This window comes from Lichenostomus cassidix, chromosome Z (genome assembly GCF_008360975.1).
Source record: "Lichenostomus cassidix isolate B80296 chromosome Z, HeHo_3.0, whole genome shotgun sequence".
In the NCBI taxonomy this organism is placed as follows: Eukaryota; Metazoa; Chordata; class Aves; order Passeriformes; family Meliphagidae; genus Lichenostomus; species Lichenostomus cassidix.
Genome location: NC_139511.1, coordinates 45,629,152 through 45,653,206, shown reverse-complemented (window position 1 = coordinate 45,653,206; position 24,055 = coordinate 45,629,152). Strand labels below are relative to the sequence as shown.

At 37.3% G+C, this 24,055-nt stretch overlaps 1 protein-coding gene and 1 long non-coding RNA gene across 2 annotated transcripts in view; one reads left to right on the top strand and one right to left on the bottom strand.

Moving 5' to 3' along the window:
* Positions 1-16,428, top strand: part of LOC146424802 (uncharacterized) — a 35,965-nt gene extending 19,537 nt beyond the window's left edge. Inside the window, exons 3-5 of the long non-coding RNA XR_014847028.1 lie at positions 9,706-9,821; positions 11,264-11,367; positions 15,930-16,428. This is a non-coding gene — a long non-coding RNA (uncharacterized LOC146424802). The remainder of the gene's footprint in view (positions 1-9,705; positions 9,822-11,263; positions 11,368-15,929) is intronic.
* PTPRD (protein tyrosine phosphatase receptor type D) overlaps positions 1-24,055 on the bottom strand; it is a 1,173,827-nt gene that overhangs the window by 793,416 nt on the left and 356,356 nt on the right. The window lies entirely within an intron of this gene.

Sequence of the window (24,055 nt, the reverse complement as noted above, 5' to 3'; positions counted from 1 at the left end):
TATGTCTTACTTGAAGGCCTAATGTTTACAAGAAGACCAAAAATAAAGAGTTAATGTCAAGAAGACTGACAGGAACTGAAAAGAAAGAAAAAAAAAAAGCTATACACTGAACCTAAACAGACATGAAAAAAATGTTTTGAGCTTTTATTGATCAGTTAAAAACACAAATAGGTTTCTCGGACAGTGATATTTGGCCACAATGAATTAATTCCTTCTTATTTACATTAGTATCAATTGAAAACAAGGTCATTAAAGTTTATATGTTGCAATGATAAACTGTGAATGAAGACTATGTTGGGATGTCCACCTTCTTAGTATCTCAATAGAAAAGAATCTTAATACTGAGTTCACCTGATAAAGCATTAGACTGTGAATGAGCTACTTCATACTCTGGTTCCTTTCATGTTGTCTGAAATCAGAAAAAAAGAAGGGCATAGTACTTTGTTCTTCAAAGAACTGTCAATATTTTGGGTGATCAGTGTTTTGTGGTAAGAAAAATATTTTCTTTTAATAGCACACTTTTTGTCCTCTGAACTGCAAGGCTTGCTGCTTTCTCACTGTACGTCCACAATGTATTTCAAATGAAAAAGGAAAAAACTCTTCTCAACAGTATATTGCTGTACTCAAGCAATTTTTCTGGGTTTGTTTTCTATGTTTTGTTGATTATGTTATTTGAGGTGCCTAAGCCCTGAGACTTTTGAAAGGCATTTCTGTATGTTGAAGATAGGTGTAGATTTGCAAAAACACTTAGTCACCTAAATCTCATCAATATGATTTCTAAAAGCACCTATAGGTTCGCTGTTCAGGGCCTTTTCCAAGCATACTAATTCCTTTGAAAATTCAGCCTGCAAGTCTTATTTCAGAGTTCAGAATTAAAGAGGCAATGCAATGCCTAGACAGATGCTAATGACATCAACAACTGTTCTGAGATTATTATGGAGGCATTTTAACCAAGATCACCTGACCCTTTATGGACTAGGACAGATGGGAGACAGAGTATCCGCTATTGTGCTTCTGATGATGTATGTGTGAATATATTACTTCTATGGATAGAAAGCCACTTTGTAAAAATTAACTTTAATTATGGAATGGTATTTCTTAATGAAGTTGCAACTGGAGGCTTTCAATCTGGCTCTGACTGTTGTGCCAACTCTAAAGTGTCAGTCAATAGTATGAAATCTTTACTGTTTGAGACAAACAATGATAAAATGGAAAGAAAAAAATCTATGAAAATTAAACCTTTCTTGAAAATAAACTCAATTACTGTCAGAAGACTTGAAGTATTTAATCTTTAAATTATGAATATTTTCTTTATATTGGTTTATTGGGAATTTCAAGCTAAGAAATGTCTGGTAGTTAATTTTGTTGATTTCCTTCAAGAATATTCTTTGCAAAGGCCAGCTAGCTAGGGAATACCAAATTCCTTGCAACAGGAATTAAGTTATAGGTAAAGAGACTCATTGGAAAAGCAAGTGGGTTCAGAATAGGAAGAGTTAACAAAAGAGTTATTTTTGTACCAAGGTTTTTTTGCAAGGGAAGAAGTAAGTGTTACCAACCGATAAAATGTATAGCTTATAAACACCTACATAATGGAAATAAATAGAAAAGCATTCTCCAAGACATGGGTATATAAACACATAAATAACTCTCAATAGAGATAAAAAAAGATGAAAATATATTCAAAATGCTGGGGATAGCATCCAGATATCCTCATTACATCACAGTTAATTTTAGATCTGTATGACTTTTCTTCTATAACTTCTTAACTTCTATAAGACAGAACAGAATTTTATTTCCTAAACACTGTGTAGCTGTATATAGAATTAGGACTGAAATGAATCACTAACAGTTACAGTATATTAATCTCCAAAATTCTCTTCATGTGTCTCTTCATGTAGCATACCACTAAATGATAATTTTTAAATAATAATAGGTGTCTGGAAGCACAAAAGAAGCACACTCTCTTCCTGCTTAGCTATCTACTACATAATACAAATACTTAACATTCAATCAAGGCACTTCAGTTTTATAACAGAATAGGAAAGCTGGATAAAATACTACCTGTTCTAAAAGATGAAACTGATGGGAAGTTTCAGCAATATCCTGGCTTAAGCTTATAGGCATAAAAACATATCCATGAGATCTGTTTATACAAAATTTGTGTGACTGGCAGTATAAAATAAACAAGCAACATAAGTTGCATTCAGTATCTTTGTTGTCTGAGAGTCTTGACTTTAACTCCAATGAGTCCTTTGATTTCTTGTCTTCTGCCTCAGCAAGACTGAAAAATTTTTCCATGTTTTCCAGGCACTTGATATTTTTATTCAACAGCTCTATTTCCAGAAATTTCTAGTAATTTAGTTATGTTTTGCTATTTCAGCATAAATTTGGATGCATGTTCCTCAAATGTGATGGTACAGAGGTCAGTAAGCCCAGTGGAGCACACAATTTGGGCCCAAATCACTGAGGTTATGTACTTTTCTTAAAGGGTTCTTTAACCATAAGGAAGCAGAAAATTCAAGCAATTGTGAATCTGCATGCTCATGCTATACTTGACTCCAGTTCTGCCCTTATACATATGATACAGAGTTATTCTTAATCATTATACTAATAATGATAAATGCAATAACTCTTCATAATATACACAATAAATCATACTTTGCAGAAGCGCATCTTAACACTATTCTTTCAAAATCACTGGAGGACTCAGTTACTGAAAAAAATAGTAGTTATATTAATGTCTTAATTAGCTAAACAGCACTAAAAGACATCCATTCAATCTAGTGCATCCCAATCAGATTTGTCATGATCTCAAACCGTTTGAGCCTCACTTTGGGTGCCAAAAAAGGATTGTTGTCTTTTAACCCCAATCAGCAGCTATGCCTCACAAAGCCACTTGCTCACTCTCCTACCAATTGTATCATGGAGAGAATTGTAAAGGTAAAAGGTAGTTTACTAGGGAAGGGAAAAGCCATGCATACAAGCAAAGCAAAAGAAGGAATTAATTCACTGCTTCCCATGGGCAGGCATGTGTTCAGCCATCTCCAGGGAACAGGGTCCTGTCATGTGTAGTGGTTACATGGAAAGACAAATATCATAATTCCAAACATGTCCCCTCCCTCCTTCTTCCCCTCAGTTTATACACTGAGCATGATGTCACAAGGTCTGGAATATCCCTTTGGTCAGTTGGGGTCACCTGTCCTTGCTGTGCCTCCTCCCAGCCTCCCAAGCACCTCCAGTCCCCTCTCCAGACTGGCAGTACCAAAAGCAGAAAAAGCCTTGGCTCTGTGTAAGCCCTGGTCAGCAATAACAAAAGCATCTCTATATTATCAACCCTGTGTTCAGCACAATTCAAAACCAGCCCCAATGTGGCAGCAATTGTACCATATTAACATCCTTCAACACTGACATCAACATGTCACACCACTATACTATTAGAGGGATGGAAAGATAATACCAGTCTTTGATTTCTGCTTTATTTTACATAAAATGTTTTCTATGCCAAACATGTAACATAGAATACTCTAGGAGGAATATTTCTATAGATATCTTACTAATATTCATTCATCTGCTTTGTAATTTTTTTCTCTATTACATTTATTTTATGTTTTTTCTTATGTAAACCTGCTGTGTAATCTCAACAAAAATACGCGCAGCATGCCCAGACAGCACTGTTCATCCAATAACAAACTCAAGCTTTGTGATTTGTCCTCTGACTTTCACCATGGTAAACTCATTTCTAACTTCTGCTACAGTGACTCAGTCACCTTCCCAGCATCACTCATTACTTCAGAGCTTTTAAACACCTCTCTTTTTAAGTCTGGATTTCAGATAATATCTCTAAGAGCTGTACAACATGCTAACTTTTATTGTAGAGCTAGCATCAATATCCCCATCTGTTATCATCTCAGCTTGTCTATCTCACTTTTAGATTTTCATGAAAGATGTCCCAAATAAATATTAAATCCTACCTAAGGAAGTTTGTCAACTAGTACTAAAAGTTACAAAAAAAATCCGAACCAAGCCAAGCAAACCAAACCCAATCAACCAACCAAAGAAAGCAATGTGTAAACACTCCCATCTTCATTTTAGTTTTACTATAATCTGTATATGTAGAAGATATGCCATGCACAGAGATACTCCAGCTAATTCAAACATTCCTGCTAGGCATGTCCTTGTGTTAACATGACTTTGTTCTCTCAAAAAAGTCCCAGTCACTGAAAACATCACTTTCATCCTTCTCTCCTCTGCCCCTCCTTTCCAGTCCCTACCAGTTAGATTTCATGTCTTTCTCCAGTCTCTCAAAGTTAATAAAACAGCTGCTTAACTATGTAATGCCTTCATCACCAAAAGCATGACCCTTTTTTTGTAATTACATTTTTCAGCTTATTTACATTTACCGTTTTCCCTGAGTAACTTGACAGGAATTATCTCACAAACTAGTTTTGGACATTATTTGTAACTCTCCTGGCAATGTACAGAACATTAAAAAGCTTTTCCTGCTACATGGTTATTTTTTCTGCTTCTAGTTTTAGCATTATTTCCTTCTGAGAAAGTGTCTCAGAGGCCACAGTCTCAGTCCTGTAAAGGAAATGGAATTTTCTTCCCCATATCTAGGCTGCAAATGCTTTCCTTCCTGCAGAACTGTAGATTGAAGCATGATGATTTTGAAGGGATGATTTCCTCAACCTGATTCTTGAGACATTGCTAATGTCAGTGGGATAGGAAGTTTGTCTTGTTTGACACAGTACATACGAAGCAGAGAGAGGAACCCCTTAAAGAAATGAAAAAAGTAAATTCTTTATAATAACGTTATAAAAAAAAAAATTGAGAAACCTTTTTAATTGAAAGAACATACAGTAAATAACTGACCAAAAAGCTTGTCTCAACAAACATATAAGTGATAATATTAGTAAATGACAAAGGGACAAAAAGGCTTCCAAAATGTGCTCCCTCCCACACACAGCATAATAGCCTCTTGTTGCAAGGAGAAGATAATCTTCTATGCAATGCTTGATTTTCATGTTATATCATTTTGTAAAATTACTCTTTGAGAGTCATTGTGTTTCTGAGCCAGCGCACTGACTTTGAGTTTATGACTTATGCAGAACGCAGCTTGCAAGACCCAAAAAGACAACTGTGTTTGTTGCTGTTGTAGTTGTTGTTGTTTAATTCCATGCAAAATTGAGCAGTTTGTGTAGGGAAGACTGAACAGAACCTCAGTCCACAGTAGTCAACATTTTTTTCTCTCCCACTGAAAACAAAATAGACATACTTATGAGTTTCATCAGATGACATAGCGAATTGGAACAGCTTCACTGTACTAGGAATGAATATTCTCTACCTAGATACAGCTGGAGTGGGATGGAAGTGCAATTGTCATTGCTAGCTGTTAGTATAATGAAATTACCCTAACTAAGTGAAACGTCTCAGGAGATTTTGGGAGAGACCTCAAAGCAAAGAACTGAAGATATTGATTTACATCAGTTGGAAAAACATTAAAATATTAGAGAAAATCTAGGTCTAAAAATACATTTGTCCTTATCATTACTTATAGACTAGTTGCAGGCAATTTCTTAGTGTGGTATTTGTGAATTTCGCTGCTTAGGTCTACACAGAAACATGCAGAGCACCTAAAACAAGAATTCATATATTCCAGAGTCAGATTTCAGCATTCAAACTCCAAATTCTGTTTCTGAAAAGTGGTACAACACATGCCTATTAAGAGCCTTGTGCTAAAACACTGAGGTAGTCTCCAGTCTGTGCTAAGATTCAGCATCCAAACCTTACATGGTTCAAGGCTTTCAGCTGAATTTAGCTCCTGCCTGTCACTCAGCACTGATACTGATATAACGCACTAACAGCTGTGTTATATTGGGTGCACTTCTGAAACACATCTTTCACTTCAGTTTCATCCAGAAGGCATCTCATTTGTAGACCTACGACACTAAGTGAACCAAAGCCTAGTCAGTAGAAGAAGAAGATTCGCCTTAAAAGCCTTGCACAAGCTCTAATATCAATGAGAACATTGTGTTTGTAAAATACATTTTTGCTGTAACCCACTTTAGTTGTAAATCTTAAAGCAATGACAACTTTGTATTTGTGAATAATGCAAATAAAAATGAAAGACAAATATTGAGATATTGATTAGAGATTATTAGAGATATTGATTCCAAGATCTAGTTGCTTGAGGAAATAATATTTCTGAAATACTGCTATTTCTGAAATGCTCAGATGTATACACTTTTAAAGACATCTGCATATGAATGAAGCCATTAAACAACCTGTGAGATGTTTGTGATGTCAACAGATGACATGATATAGCAGATGTTTTATACAGCAAACACTCAAAAACAGGTAGATTGTTAGAGAGACCTACATTAATATTTTAGCAAGATAAGAAAAGATTAGCTTTTTTTCGTTTGTGGTGGTTTTGATTGGCCCAAAACATCAGTGAAGTGTTTTTAACATCTAGGAGAAATTTAGACCTCTCAGAAGCCGTTCTAGTAGGCCTAGGGAGGTGTCTGAGAGGTGGGGTGTAGCACAAAGATGGCTCCTGTGTGTCCTGAGTGAAAGTTCTAGAAGTTTTTGCATCAAGTCCAGCAGAGCCAATCTCTGATGGCTCTGAAGGTGATGGACATGCTGCTGGCCAAGTTTGAGCCAATTGGAGGTGCTGGTTATGCCTCTGTGAAAACATATTTAAGAAAAATTCAAAACAAACCAGGCGCGCACTTCTTTCACTTCTTTGTAGTTGGAGGAGGAGGAGGTGGAGGTGAAAATATGTAGAGGGAGAACAGCATGGAGATTGCCAAGGTCAGTGAAGAAGGTGGGGGAAGAGGTGCTCCAGTGTTAGAGCTGAAAACCCTCTGCGAGCCACAGTGAAGGCCATGGGGGGCAGGAGGTCCCCCTGCAGCCCATGGAGTCCACAGGAGTGCAGAAATTCTGCCCACAGCCCACACCAGAAGGGCAGGTGAATGCCTGGAAAAGACTGTGAACCAGTGGAAGTCTCATTTAAGAGTTAAAACTGCAAAGGCCTCGGAAGAGAGAGAAAGGCCTTGCTCCTGGGGTGGAAGCAGTCTGGCCTCAGCTCAGGAGAGTCTGCACAGCACCCTATGAACAAAAAGACTCATGTTACAGCAGAATTTCGGGCGGGATGTTGCTCGTGAGATTAGACCCACGCCAAAGAAATTCTCAGAGGACTGTCTCTCGTGGGAAAGACCCCTGGCTAAGTAGAGAACCTCTTTTCCTGATTGGACTGACCAGAGGACCCCTCAACCTGCCCCCTGTCTGTGTTGCTGGTTTAGAAAGAGGAAAGAGGGAGGGGGTGAGTGCAGAGACTGCTTCTTCAGAGGGTGGGGGTGCGAGCAGAAAACTGGGGAGAGAGAGAGAAACAAGTAGAGATAAAGAGTATTTGTAGTGGAAGAATTCTAGTGATAAATGAATTTGAGAATCTGCTCTGTGAATTGAAAAGAGACCCCACACCCTGCCCCCCCCCCCCCACCTGGCTTGTAGATTGTAAAGGAGGAAAGGGGGTGAATACTATAGGTTCGTAAGAGGGAGGGGGGAGTGAACAAAATGATGTATAAAAAGTGTTTTTTTGCCTTGCATTTATCCCCCAATTCTGTTAGGTAATTAAATCACCTTTTGCAACTTTAAGCTTGAAGCCTGTTTGCCCTGTCTCCTGGCAAAAGTCCTGTCTCAAACCCACGACATTGTTAAAATTAAATTATGTTTACTGTAAATACATTGAAATCTCTTAGCTTTAATCAAACACATATCAGTGTTTTTCTCCAGTTTGGTGGATTTACTTATCTGTTTTACTTTTGATCTCTAAAGGAATTATAGGATACTACAAACAAACTGTTTAAACTTGTAAATATGCAACCAGACATTTCTTGAAGAAGTTTGAGATTTACATGATTTTTGAGTTTATTCACTTATCTGGACAGGTCTATCTTAGATCTTCATAATCCATTTGTAATAAAATCAGAAAATATTTACATGCTGTACAGTACCAACCACAGTAGCTAAATTAAAGTCTCTCTAGAATGGAATTAAATATTTAGGTATATTTATTTCCCTTTCAGATCATGAAACAGATAAAATCTCAGGTGATAGAGAAAAATATATATCTGAAGAGCAGTCGTTCCTGTGCTATGTCATACAAGTACTCTTGCGTACAAAATTTATTTCATAATATGTTCCATAAGGTTGAAATCTTCTTTATTTTTACTAATCAGTTCACCTTTCAACAAGACTTGTTAGATCACTGAATCATGACAAATGATTCTTTACATATTAGGACACTCAGTTCACACTGATGAACTAACAAATTAAAATGTAATATAAAATGATGACACTGAGAATACAGGGGACAGTCCTTTTGATGTCAGGAAAGAATTCATAATTAGGCCAAGATTTGCCCTTTAATTAAAACATTATCACACTGATAATGCTGAATGAAATTCAGTTTTGAGGATTCAGTGAAATAGCACTAAAATGACAGAGGCTATCACATTTTTTGTCCTGAAGCAGCCATATTTCATTACACATAACTGAATGTTAGAAAGCAATCTAGTGTGTTTTGCCATCCTTGTCTCAGGCTAAGGTAATTATTAGTCTGAGAGTTTCTCTCTTTCTTTTCCCCCCGCCTTTTTTTAACTGTGCTTACCCAAGAGGAAAATGAACCATGGTACTTATCAGCACAATGCATACATCAATGATACCGAAGGCAACTTTCCATGGCTGAAGCCATAGGTTAGCTGCAAATCCATTAGTGATTAAAAAGAAAAAAATAAAATAAAAATAAATATCTGTGAATCTAGGCTATAGCTGAGTGATAAGTGCAGAAAAGTCACAAAACATGACAATGTAATTTGCATTAGTATTGGATCAGACAGGCTCTTAAAAGACCAAGCAATAGAGGTGAAAAAATTATCCAAAAGGGGACTGAAAACAAAGTTCCCAAAAAAAGAGTGATAATAATGTCATAAAGGATTCAGTCATTTAGTTCCTTGCACTCAGTCTAGAAAAAATAAACTTAATTAAAAGGATTTTTTTCTGCACAAAAGGATTGTAACTATCAGAAGATTATAAAAATAATGTAATAATTAAAAACCCTTAGGATCTTACAAACAATGACCTTAGACTAGAGAGACATTAACATTTCCGATGATTGAACTGACACAATTTTTTCAAAAATTGTATTTAATTTTTAGATTTGTTTTAGTTTTGTTAACTGTGTTTTAATTTCAAGTAGTGCAAATTAGATTTTAGCAATTCTTATTTAAATTTTAATTAAACGTTTAGTTTCACAGATATGTCGATATGATAAAGGTTGGGGTTTTTTATGTTAGTTATCAATAATCTATAGTCTCTTTAAAGTTTTACAAAATGTCATAAATTATCTATATCTACAATCACAGCAGAAAACCCCTATATGTTACATTAAAAAAATTGCATAATATATTTTAAAAACTTCCTCTTCTTGTCAAAAGAAAGTGTCAGAAGAAGGAATTGATTTTATGTGCAGCTGTACTTGAAAATAAAAATCTTCCTCTACCTAGCAATTGCATTTCCAGACAGCCAGATGGTGTTTATATTATCCGTTATTTATTAATTTAAATTAAAGCATGCTTGTTATCTGTGTATTTTATAAAGTCATCATTTTATCAGAAAAGTAATCTTCAATCATTGTATCCAAAGGTTATTATGAAAAGTATAACAGACTTGTTGGAAATTTTGCTGACTTCACTGAAGGATCAGCTATTCTTTATATTCCTGCAAGATGGAAAACTCTTTTTTACATAAAAGCAACCTAGGTAAAACCAGGATTTTTCAAAATGATTTTATTTCTGTTAACTATCCATGCTCACAATTTTAATGGTTTACTTTGAAATACAGTAACATTGAGGTTGAATGCACAACACATTCTTATAATTAATTGCATCATTTATTACTTACATCAAATATGTTATGTAAAATCTAGCTATCCAAACTACAGAATGATAAAGCTTTATAAACCAAATTAACAAATTCACCACTGATATTATAAAAGGAAGGTCTTAAATCTCTTCTTAAATTTAATTATGAAAAAGGAGAAATCACAGGGCTCTATTCAGTAATAGTAACTGTTGTTTCTTTCAGAGGAAAGCTAAAGATTTTTAAACAGAAGAAAGATTAGAGAAAATCATACGTTTCTATAGCATCTTTTTGCCTGAAAGGGTGAGAGAATTTGGTTCTTGTGACTGCTTAAAAAATAAGTATCATGAATATAAACATTTGGATGTCAAAACCTTGCATGTCCACAATTTCAGTTTAAATACTAGCTTTGCTGTTGTTTTAAGGTTCTTTTCTTATTGTGCAAATGTCTTTACCTCTCTCACACATTTGCAAATATATATTTTAATACATAGGTAGGTTTTGCGCTACCTTTTTTTTTTTAATGAAATATACTGCTGCTAGGTAATTGTATTCTTGGCTGCTCAAAACACGTGTAAAATGCAACCCAAAAGACTGATCTGGACCAGCTTCACTTTTTGTGTTATAACTGCTTCTCATGTTAAGTTTCTCCAATGTTCTGACATTCCAGTGAAGTTTGCCTGAAGGGCCTTTTCAGGAGACATTACACACAGAACAGAACACACCATTTTAGATGCACTCCTTGCTGAACACAAGCCCACAGCTTTTGTCTATCCGTGTGGGAGCCTGTGCCTGTGCGTCCATGTGCATTTTTTGTATGTCTCTATGGCACAATTTTTGCCAGCTTTAAATGTGGTTACAACCTGCTTCTTTACTTGCTGCAAAAATTGGATTAATGACTTTTGTGCAAGTGACTTGGTCACTCATTTCCACTGAGTCATAATTCCTGACCTTAAGAAGGATATCTAAATTAAGGGTAAAAGAGATTTATAGCTAGAGCACAATTGACAATTTGACTATAGTCATAGGCACTGCATAACTGAGGATGAGTGTAGGAAGGACATCTGGTTGTTTCTGCTGTAGTTATAAAGCCATTGACTAATTCAGGGTGGAACACATCTGTGGAGGTCACCTAGGCTAACAATATCTATGTGTGGTCCACCAGTAGCAGCCAGTGTGGTTGGCCCACAAAGCAGAGCTGGGTGGTATATGAAAAGTACAGGATCAGAAGAAAATTAACCCTGGTATTTTAGGTTAAATATGTGATCAGTTTGGTTTGCTGTTTTGTATAGTGATGGAATTAACTCTTGTATTTTTAAATGTAAACATTGATTTCTTCTAGAACTATTTACCACAAGGTGTTAACCAGAATCTTACTGAACCACTTCACTCATTTAAAAATGATGAAGACAGAGCAAGGCCTGCCTCTACTCTTCACATTTGCAAGTATGATTCAAGTTCCACCTGAAACTGCAATTTGTATCTACTCTGACCATAAAACTTGCTATGTCTGTCTGCTGCCTTTCTTCTTTATTTTCAATACATCTTATTCTGCAGAGATGCATTCTTATTCTGTGATACCACTCAAGCAGTACAGAAGCTACAGAGGTCTGACTGCCAGGAGAACTGCCCAGAATATCCACTTCCAGCTAGTTGCTCATGTGCATTATCCCTGAGGATCTTTGCAGAGAGTCTGCAGCAAGGGAACAGCTGCTGAACCTTGTGTAAGAGAAAGAGGACAGTGGAGAAATAGCACCAGTAGGAAAAGATCAATGTAGAACTCAAAAGCGAAGAATATACTCTTTAGAAGTCAGAAAGAACTAACACCAGTGTCAAGGCTGGCTGTCTAAGAATGGAAAAAATGCCAGTGTTTTGGGGGGTAAGAAGTGCCAGTTGCTATCTCTGCCTTGCCTGCATTCATAAGAAAAGAGCTGGCTTAGGATTTCTGTGAATACATGATCCTGCAGTCTACTACATTCCCCAGAAAGAGATGGTGCTGCAAATGTGAATCTCTGCTCAAAAATGAAGAAGAAAAGACAGTCTTGCTCTTGTTAGAGAAGGCAAATGATTACTTCATTGGGTAGAGCAGGTTTTCTAGAAATATTGTTCCTAAACCTGGATATTTTTCAGTTTTTCCTTTTTGTGTTGGAATGAAATACATTCATGACACCTGTACTTGTAAGGTATGTTGCCTAGAGTCCAGGCAAAGTCGTTAGTGTTATTTCCTGATCTCTCAGTGCTGGCTACTGTTTGCTTTTTAAACCTTGAAGCAATTTTTATAGGTTACTTTGTCTATACTCTACTTTTATTTTCTCTCTGGAAGAATAATGATCTTTCTGTCCCTTTCTTTTGAAGAAGATGACTTCAGAGCAGCTAAAAGTGTGAAGTGAATAACAACATTTTGCCCTAAGCTAGTATAGGTTACTAGGACCAGATGCCAACAGGTAGTCTTTTAAGAGGAGCATCATGAAAATGAGGCTGAAACACCTCCCAGTAAAGACAAGCTGAGATAGTTGGAGTGTTTCAGCTTGTTGAAGAGAAGGCTCTGGGTAGGCATTATGGAAGCCTGGATTTAGGAGCCCTTTATTTGCGGAGTGTAGGGACATGATGAGGGGTAATGGTTTTAAACTAAAAGAGAAGAAATTTGGATTATGTACTGAGAAGTAATTCATTAGTGTGATAGTAGTGAGACAACAAAACTGTTTGCCCAGAGAAGTTGTGAATGTCTCATCCCCGAAGTGTTTAAGGCCAGACTGGATGCCAACTTTGAACAACCTGGTCTAGTGAAAGACCTGCCCTGCCATGGCAGCAGGACTGGGAATTTGATGGTCTTGAATAAAGCTTCAAAACAAAACCACTCTATGACTCTATGATCTTAAGATTCTATGATCCTATAATTGTGGTTTAACCCTGGCTGGCAGCTAGGTACCATACTGTTGCACTTACTCCCCTACAGGAAGATTGAGTTGAAGGGGTGAAAGTGTGAAAATTCATGGGTTGAGATAAACACAGTTTAATAAATGAAGCAAAGGTACGCCTGCAAGCAAAACAAAACAAGGAGTTCATTCCCTACTTGCTATCAGCAGGCAAGTGTTCAGCCATCTCTAGGAAAACATGGCTACATCATGAGCAACAGTTACTTGGGAATTTCATAACTCAGAATGTTCCCCACTTACATCTTCTTCTTCTTCATCTCACAGCTTTTATTGCTCAGCATGACGTGATATGGTGTGGAATATCCCTGTGGTCATTTAGGGTCAGTTGTCCCAGCTGTATCTCTTCCAACTATTTTGAATGCCCAGCCTCCTTGCTGATGATGTGGTGTAAGAAGCAGAAAGTGCCTTGAAACTGTGTAAATGCTGCTCAGCAATAACTAAAGTATTCCAGTGGTTAATTAACAGTTTTCATCACAAATACAAAACATACAAGATACTATGAAGAAATTTAACTATTCCAGGCAAAGCCAGTACAATTGATGTCTCGTACAGGCATCTGCTGTATATGAAGCCCTATCTGTCTGGGCAGATTTGACAATGTTGGCTGTCCAGATCACTGACTCCACAGGTTCTGTTTCTGTTTTGTCCAGGAATGGTCAAAAACCAAAGCAGGATGCCCACTCTGAAAGCAGTCTTTCTAGTCTATTTTCCCCAGAATTTGTGATGCAGATGACTTTAAGGAATAAATACTCAGACCTTCAGGAAAAGGCTCTTTTGCCATCCCTGACAACTGTAGATTTTCCTAACAAAACACCCTGACATGGGAGCACCATACTTCAGTTGAATTTGTCAGTCTTGCACTGTCTCCTTTTAACTGAGAAGCATATGATCAGTATTACAAATATGACTCCCCAACTCTATTGTACCATAAAGAGAGATGTTGAGGCTCATCAATTATTATAATACCTCTGTATGAGGCAGATTTTCAAGACCTAAATCACATTTCATCTGTGTATGTTATTGATCAATCCCCCTTGAGCAATGAAATTCCAGGGCTATCATGTTCCATTTCAGAAGAGATAGGTTCATATAATAGTAAGTTCTCTTCTAGAGGTTACAGAAAGTTCTGGTGAGGATTTTGCTGTGAAAAAGTGAACACAGTTACAGGCTGATGCTGACTTAAGTGACAGTGAGTGTCCTTAGGACAGTTGTGTTATTTTCAAGTACATTAAACCACCAGCTGAGAGTATACCAGAACTGGCTGAGCTGTCTTTGGACACTGAGGAGTCAGCCAGGGAGGAGAAGATATGAACACACAGTAGCCAAGTCAGCTTCACAGTTGTCGTGGCAGTGAACCAAGCATACCCTCTCATACATTCAGAGAATGTAGGTAGGTGTGAAAGTTCTCATCCCCTACTGTCAAGAAGAAAGATTATAAGAACAAATGTAAAATAAAGGATCTGTCTCCACAGGACTTTATTAGGAGCTGCTCATCAGGGAAGGACAGAATGTGTTCTCCTTGCACACAATCTCTCTGATTGTGCAGAAAAGCAAAGTCCAGAAGTTCACAATCTTATTGACAACAGTAAATCCTATTGACAGCACAGTCAAGGCAGTCATGGTGTAAGACTAGGAAGAAGCATTGTAGCAAAGGTCAGTTGAAAAGAAGACCATCAGGAAACAGAGATAGTAGTATACACAGAAGTATACAAAAAAGAAATAAAGAGAACCTGGATAATATGCCTAATTCACAACTTGACAACAATTTCAATAAATGGCAATTATTTCTAACTCACTGTTTTTTCTTCTTCTTTATACTCACAGTTTTGCCATATTAGCAGTCTATCAAATAATTGTACTAAGTCCAGGAAGAAACAGCTAGTTTGTGATGTGACTGTTCTGCAGAAAACAACCGTTGTTTTTTCCTTCCCCCATGTTTGTGCCCACTTCCTCCTGCCAGTAAGTCAGTGATAGACTTAGGAATTAACAAACAGCCAAAAGGTATTTTCCACTATTCACAACTATTTCTAACAAATCACATTGTGATACAAGATTTTTTTCCCCCACTCTCTCCTTTTAAAATACTGTGAAGGATATCTGCAGTGCAATGAGTTTAATACATCCAATCCAAAAGGTTCAGAAATGCATTTTAGAGTATTGGGATATTACAATACCAAGACTGCCACAAGAACAAAGAGTTTTGTTTTGTGATATTTCTGTTCTCATTGTTCTGAGATTGTCATGAAGATGGATTCTATACAGTTTCCTGCTTTATTTTTGCAGTCTTTGTTATGAATATGGTCTGATTTTGTGCCAACCTTTGTCACTAGAATGAAAATGAGAATACATTATGAAAACTAAAATGTAATCAGCATTAAAATTCTGTGATAGCTCATTCTTGTGACAAAGAGATCACTGGGAAAGAATGGCACAAAATTAATCAATTATAGTGACAGTCTCACGATTGTAATAAGAATAGAAAGTGGCACTACATTTTGTGCATTTACATAACTGTGGAATGGTTTAAAATTAACTCATTCATATCTGCATATTCACGTCTTTTCCTGGAAAACCAGAACTGCTGCATTCTGACTAATGACCGTACATAGTGAATATACTCCGATATATTAAAAAAAAATAAAAATCTCAGATTCTGCTTATTTTTGAGTCATTCCCCAACATTTTCATAATCTCTTTGTAATTTTTTTTTCCTGCCAGAAAGTGAAAAGTCTCATCATCAGCTCCTAATGCATAGCTATATATTCTGAATGTGCAATGAGAAGGAAAATAAAAATGTTCTTTTGGAAATTAAAATAAAAAGGGGAGAAAGAGAGACGCAGAAGCAAAGGCTCCTGAAATTATGCTCTTTGGGTTATTTTATTTTATGATTCTCTTTTTGTTTTTCCAGATTATTTTATCTTTTATCGAAATTAAAAAGGATGCACTGAAAAAAAAAAAAAGGATTTTTCAGGAATACCAGAAGAATACAAATATAAGAGTGTTCAGAGAACTGTTGTGTCTAGTTACTGGTTCTTTCTTTTCCTGGTTATAAAGGCAGTTTTTTACTAACAGAAAAGAACTACAGTGCCCTCCACAAATCAATGGGAGCTCTAGAAAACTTTACTCGGGGGAAAGCAAATGGAAACACTCAGAGCTGTCCTTGCTGTAACTGGCTACTGGTAAACCCAAGGCAACTTGGTCACGGAAAATTTAAAAGAAAACCTCTGAGAAGCACACAAACTCATTCAACAATGGACAGAAGGAAGGTTCAGGAAAGGAGGAACTATCCTGTATGCAGACATGAATGACAGTTGGCATGGAAGCCTACAGTTTTGGGGGAATTTTTGGGGGTATTTCTCTGAATAGCTTGCATTTAGCATTTATCAAAGACAAAATAACCAGGAAGGAAGAGCTGATTTGATTCAGGTCAACATGCTCTTAAAAATATTACAAGCACTATCTTTACTCAGATATGTGTTCATATATATATGATTTTGGACTGGTGATTTAAAGGTTACACTGCTCTTCTTGGGCCTGCATATGTTTTTATAAAAATTGAAGAAAATAGAATGTTCCTGTGATTCCTCTACTTCATTAGATTTGTGACTATGCAACTGGAAAATGATACAGAACTTTGCTTATTAACTGGATATCTAAGCAAACAAAATAGTGCTCTGGAGATTTCACTCCTAGTGTTTGAATTCTTTCCATCATAGTACATTTTTGTAGAGCTGAAGGTGGTATCTGATATGAAACAACCCTCTTTCTAGATAAATGTGGCTGTCAAGTTATTACACTGGTACATTTTCTCTTCATTACAGTTGTCTTACGGTTAGCAAATTATACAAAGTAGGGCTTCTGATACACTAAAACACTCTTAACCACTAGGAAATTCTTTTTTTTCCTGCCAAATCTCACCACAGAGATGCACAAGTACAACAGTGCTCACATAAATGCTGGATATCAAGAAAATGTACATAAGGTTGTATTTGGGGCATATTTCTTAATAGCTTTGATTAATAAAAAAGAAAAAGGGTTTATTCGACAATTTAAATTTTACTGCTACATGATATTAAAAAATGTACAAAAAATGATCAATTATGGAATTTACAGAATTGCCATATAATCATCAAAACTAATATAAGCTTTACTTATTTTACCTTAAGCATTTTTATTGAGCAATTCTCATGTTAGCACTGTTGCTAAATCTACTTTCAATAGGCTAGATATTTTTAATAGGTTGGGATGGAGTCAATTTTTTTCCTAGTAGCTGGTGCAGTGCTATATTTTGGATTTAGTATGAGAATGTTGATAACACAATGATGTTTTGGGTCTTGCAAAGTTGTGTTTATCTTAAGTCAAGGACTTTTTTGTGTCTTATTTTCTGCCAGTGAGGAGCTGTACAGGAATCTGGGATGGAGCATGGCCAGGAGGTGATCCATACTGGCCAAAGGGGTCTTCTATGCCAGAGAACCTCATGCATAAATGGGGTGAAGGTGGACAGGAAGAGCTGATCATTGCTTGAGGATGGGCTGGGAACTGGTCTGGAATCATAAGCTGTAATGTGAATTAGTTGTTTCTTTTGGGTTTTATTGATCTCTCCTTCTCTATTTTCCATAATAATAGTGATTTTATTACTGTTATTTGTATTGTTATTATTATTGTTATCATTATTATTGTTATTATTAACATCATCATCACTGGGTTTGCATGACAAGGTTTCAGAAGCAGGGGGCTACTGGTTTCTCTGAGAAGCTGCAAGAAGCTTCCCCAGTGTCTGACAGAGCCAGTGCCACCTGGCTCCAAGATGGACCTGCAGCTGGTCAGGGCCCAGCCCATAGGAGAGAGCAGTAGTGCTGCTGAGAAAACAGATTTGAGAAGGCGAGGTGTGTTGCTGCACTGAGGCAATTGCAGCCAGGGAAGTGAGTGAGAATATATGGAGAGAAAGAGCTCAGCAAACCCCAAGTGGAAATGAGGAGGAGAACATGCTCCAGGTGCTGGAGCAGAGATCCCTCTGCAGCTTCTGGTGGAGACCATGGTGAGACAGCTGTGCCCCGACAGCCCATAGAGGTCCACAGAGCACAGGGTAACCTCCTGCACCTGGAAGATCCCATGCTAGAGCAGGGGAATGACCAAAAGAGTGGGAGATTCATACCAGAGCAGACTCCTAGTGGGACATATGGCCACATGGAAATAGCAGCTCATGCTGGAGTAGGTTTGCTACTTGTGGCCTCATGGAGAGAACCAATGCTAGAGCAGTTAATGGAGAAATGCAGCCTGTGGGAAGGACTCACATTGGAGAAAACTGAGGAAGATTTTCTCTCACAGGAGAGATCCCACCCTGGACCAGGGGAAGAATGTGAGGAGGAAAGAGTGGAAGAGACAATGTATGATGAACAGGCTGCAACTCTCCCTTCCTGTCCCACACCACTGGCAGCAGGAGGTAGAGAATTTGGGAATAAAATTGAGTCTGGGAAGAAGAAAAGGGTGTGTGGAATGTGTCTTTAAGATACAGTTTTATTTCTCATTATCCTACTGTGCTTTGATTGGTAATAAACTAATTTCCTTGAGCTGTTTTGCCCATGATGGCAATTGCTGTGTGATCTCTCTGCCTTTATCTCAAACCAGGAGCCCTTCTTTCATTATATTTTCTCTCCACCATCCAGCTGAAGATGTGTGTGATAGAGCTGCTTGTTTTGCGGGTGGGAGTAAGTGAATTGCTGTGTGGTTAATCCAGTTCCATATCCTGGTACCAGAGGTTAAAAAATAAATTTTGATCAATGGAAGAATATAATGAAACACAAAATGCATTAAACAAGAATAGCCTTTGTCAGTTAGGAACCTGAAAATAATTTCCTGAAAGAAACCCAGACAAGAAATCAAAACCATGTATCATTTTAAAAAAAAATTGTTTTTTTATTTGGGAAATACAAGAGGGAACCTTTTAAAACTTATGGTAAATAAGATGACGGCTCTTAGACTATATTTTTAAAAATTATTTTCAGACTGTAAGAGAAGTTCTTTTTAAGGTGAGATACAAATAATTATTTAAAGGAAGATAGAGCATTTTAAAGTAATACATCTATAATTGCAATAATCTTGATTTCTTCCAAATTCACTATATTTTTTAACACATTCATTTACACTGCTATTTCTTGGTGATTTGGCAAGACATGATTTGATTTCTACATCTGTATTTTCTCCTATGTATTAGGAAGAAAAATCAAGAAATTGCAGAGAATGACTTTGTCCTGGTGGGTGATCAGTGTGTTCATCACAGTAAGAAACTGTCTTGGTAATTAACTCCTAGCATTAGGAATTAGTATTAGGAATTAGAATTATATTCTTTCTTTGGTAAGTGAGCTTAAATGCAGGAGCCACCCACTAACAGGCAAAAATTAAACTGGTTGAATTATTTCATTTGGATTTTTAAGTCTTTCACAAAATTTTCATGTCTTCATACAAGTCCCATAGCTAATGGCTTCAGAATGAAGTTTTCTTCCTTTGACAATTATAGTTTTAATAAAATCAACAAAGTATACCTTTGATCAATTTGCTTGAAACAACTAAATTTTGATGAAGTAGATAAAGATAACAATTTAATTTTTAAAAATATAGTATCAGCTAAATCCCAAATAGCATTGAATTGCCAGAGGAATAGAGCTAAACGCTGCACAGATACTATTGATTATCAAAAGGACAGTGACGTATTTTTCTTCTTTCCAGCTCAAATTGATGTAGTGCTAAGCCCTATATAAGTATATTTGCATAAACACTAAACTGGTTCAGTGTCAAACCTGAAAGTCCATCTAATAATTTTTTCCTCAAATATCAGAATTTATTTATTTGTTTGAAGAAACTAAAATGTGATTTGCTTTATATTACTGTTATTGTCTATCTGATGCCAGTGTAGTTTATTAGATTCTCAAGGATCCACAGAGATAAACACTTAAGCTTAATTTGCCCATGGGAAATAATATGCTAAATAATAGTATCATCCGATTAAGTCTTCTCAGGCAAAACATGTGCTTGGTGGCCATAAAATTCCAAATTAACATCCCACAACAAAATTAAAATTCGGTGTGATTACCTCAGATGATGATAACGTGCTCACAGCACGTAGTCCACTCAAGCATAATATGATGTCCTGATCATAAAAGTAAACTACTTGTCAAGATAAGATGGTTTTCACTGGTTTATTTTTATTTTTTTTAACATTTTATACCCTTTCAATACTTATAAAAGAAAATGTAAAAATACCAAAATAATAGAAATCTTGTAAACTTTTGAACCACTTGCAATTCATTTATTGAAGCTGAGAGCTCTCTGATACATTAGTAGTTTTCAGACCTGGATGAGTGCCTTGCTAGTAAGATTCATAGCATCGTCACATTTTGGACTGAGAGGTAGTTCACATATTTTGGTCTAGCATGGTTCAGATTCACTAGGGATCTTTTTTACTCCACAACAGCCTTCAGATCTGCCATTAATTATTCTAATACATCTCTCTTTCCTCTTTCCTTGCAGTTAGAGTAATATTTTTCTCCTATTAACATTGCTGGGAGAAATTTGTGCCACTCTTGATCTTTGTATTTCCCTCTCTGGAACACCAATAAAGAACTAATAGTTACTCCACAAAAATACTGACTAAATACCTCCCTCAGGGGAGAGGTACATGTGTGCCCCATCTTGCAGCAATTACACTCAGGCCTGGCAAATACCAGTTACTAATCAGCAACTTAGAAGGCTCCTTAAAGGTTGACTTAGACAAAATGTGCATGTGGTTAGATTTTTTTCTCGAATCAGCCCTGGGATTGAAAATGGAGTAGAAGAGCGTCCCTGTAAAAAACAGGGACTGCTCCCCGCAAAGTAACAGACACTGCTCCTATACTGGAAATGGAATACTAATTTTTGGGAATGTGGAGGCCTCCCTTACAGATGTTTCAAAATTTTTTTCATGACACGTGCTGTCATGAAGAATCTGAGTTAGTAATGGTTGTCAATTCCTTTTCACATATTTGGAAGACAAATATTGCTAAGGTTTCTTTGAAAAATGTGTTTTGCAGAAACTAGGACTTAGGAGCCAAGAGAAGAGGCAAAGAATACAGGGTAAATTAACAACTGATCAATGAATAGTATAGGACTATTTTAACTCTCCTGATGCCTTAATAATTTTGGGGTCTTTTTCTCTTCATGTATCCATAACTTGGTGTAGTTCTGTGCTCTTACAGAATGCTGAAATCCTCTGTTCCCAAAACATTTAACCAAAACAAAGCTCTCTGGATAGAGATTCAAGGATATATTTGTTACTCTAGGCCCCGAAAATATGTAAACAATGGTGGAAAGGGGAAGCAGGGTCTGGGGAGGTCAGTATTATCGCCTAAGGGTGTGATTGGAGAATTAGGGGCCAATATGTTAATAGGACAGAACTTATAAAAGGTGAAAGGCTTGTGACCCTGTGTCCATTTTGGGTGTAGTCCCTCAAGGGGGACTTTGCTTGCCCAAATGTACCTTGAAGGCCTTGAATAAATTTGTCTACTTTTTATACTCCTAATTGTTTTGGCCTCTGTTTCAGGTAGCCTGTTTCAGGCATCACTGCCATACTATGAATATAATAAAAGCCCAAATGTTTAAACAATCTTATTGGTGGCTGGCAATCAGGTGGCTTATCAGGGCTGAAGAACTTGCAAAAAGCAAGAAGCTAATTGGACTTATACAGGTCTAGTTCTCTCCAAGCTGAAATACTGTATTTTGGTAGGTGAACACAGAATTCCAGACAGATTACTAAATTATTCACAAAGAATTTGTTTCTTTCTTCTTAACTGTGGAGAAAAGCAGAAAGGCCAGCAAGAGTTCTCAAAGGAAGCATACCTTTTCTGAAAAGAACTGAAATAGTCTGAGACCATTATTCAAACTCATGTATTTTCGTATTCCTATTTCTTTCTTCACCACACTGAGATTGGGAATTTTTGCTTTGTTTCCTTATGCTGTACTTTAAACAAAGCTCTTGTCTGTAAGACAGTGTCACATCAAGAAGAGATGGGGTCTAGCTTATGGTTCTCAACTTTACTAATTTCTTATACAGTTTAAACACAATCAGTGGAGTAGAATACAGTCTGGGAAGGCTGGAGAGGCTTCACACATCAGAATTTTGTTTGTCCAGGTGACAATGTCCGAGGATACAGATTTATTTTATTACTAATGTGCTGAATAGACAAAATATAAAAAAAGTGAAAGATCCTGGAAACTTTTCTGTTCTATTTTGTCATGGCCCACTCTTCACCTATTATCATCCCTATTTTCCAAGATACACCTGTTACCAAAACACATGGTGCTATAAAGAAAAGTCTTGTGCTTCTGGCTTATATGTTTTTTGTGATGTGAGAAAGCAAAAAATACTCTTACAAGCAGTGCTTTCCTTTACCTTTGTCTAACTTGGAAAGAGTAATGTCAATGGGGTGCCTAGGAGTCCACAGAGGGAGAACCGAGCTTTCAAAGATGAATTTCTAAGAGATTAAGCGCAAAAGATCCCCAAAGCCTGGCAAAAGAAAGCGGCATTGTTCACTGCAGTTCAATTCTCCTGTGAAGCCTTGCAAGAAAACTCAGTTTTGTCCTCCCCTTTTTTTCCCTCTGCGTACCTTTCTTTTACATAATGATGCTTGTCTCATTCTTTCTTTTTTGTAGAGCTAGTGTGGTTTGTCAGTGGGAAAAGTGAGTGTCTAAATAAGGTGTTACAAAAGAAACAGAGGACATACATGAGAAAACATCCGACATGGTATAAGGAACATAGGAGAAGGTAACAAGAGGTGTGGATGATATGAGAAGAAAAATGTGCACCAACATGAAGCAAAAAAGACTGAGGAATACTGTATGCCTATATAGACCTAAAGGATGACATGTTGCTGCTTAAATAGGTCAAATTGCACAGGGACCCGTGACACATGTCTCTACCTCTAATGGAGAAAGAGAGGCAAAAGACAGGAGCTGATGAAAAATTGTGAAAGCAAATGGACCTGTAGCAGTAAGACTGACAGTTTCAGGCTTCAGTTGAGAAACCTGTTGTGAAGTTAAGCCTTGCCAAACGGTTGAGGTCTATCCAGCTGCTCATTTACTATCTCTCCTCTGGAAGACAGGAGAAGGAAATAAGACAAAAAAACCTCATGAATCAAGGAAAAGGCAGGAAGATCACTTACCAATTACTCTTAGTGAAAAAAGAGACTTGGTTTGGAGGAGAACAAGTTTAATTTATTGTCCAATAAAATAGATTAAAGTAGTGAGAAACAAATACAAATACTAAAACAACACCTTTCATCACCCTTCTCTCAGGCTAAACTTCAATTTTCACTCCTGATTCTTCTAGCTGCCCCAGGCAATACATTGGAAGGGTTTCTTTGTGGGGGAAGGTGAGGTCAGGACACAGTTGTTTGTCTCTGGTGCATTTCCTCACTTTTTTTCCTTGCTCCACTCTGTGCATCTTACCACTGGCTACAGGGTAATATGTATGGTGGCACCTGGAGTAGCTCCTCCCTTTCCCTCTCTGCCCTTAATATTCACCTTCATGTTTCCCACTACCTTTCCTCCCCTCTTACTATACAGCATCTTTGCCCTTTTTAAAAAGTATTTTTCCCATGAACTTGTTTCCCCAGGTGCTGCAATCTTTGCAGAGGGGCTCAGCTGTGCCATTTGGTGGGTCTGTTGGAGGTGGCTGTAACCAGCTGTGTCCAGCACAGGGCAACCCTTCAGCCTCTGTCCAGCACAGGCCACCCCTGCACCACTCTCTGCCAGAGCCTGGGCACCTGCACGGGTGAACAGCTGCTCATTACTGAGAGATGTGGAGATGCAAGCAGCCTTGCAGCAAGAGGAGCAGGAGGTAGATCCATTCCTGCCGTGGGGTGACAGAGTTCAGCATTGTAGGATATTTATGGTCTGGGGATCCATAGCTGAAGGACCTGCTTCTCCAAGGAGACTGGCCAGGCAGGCTGCCATCTGCCTCCACCTGTAATTTGTGGGGTTCAAGAGGGAAGCGCTTCAGTGACAGAACTCTGGTGGAAACCTAACAGTAATGTGATCTATTTTCCAACAGTTAATTCAGACACCTAAAGCACTGAGTAGCTCATGCAACACTGCATTACTGGTGAATTATTATCTTCTGGTTTTGATTTACTTTATTTCTTACCAGCTCTAATGCTGCATGTGCA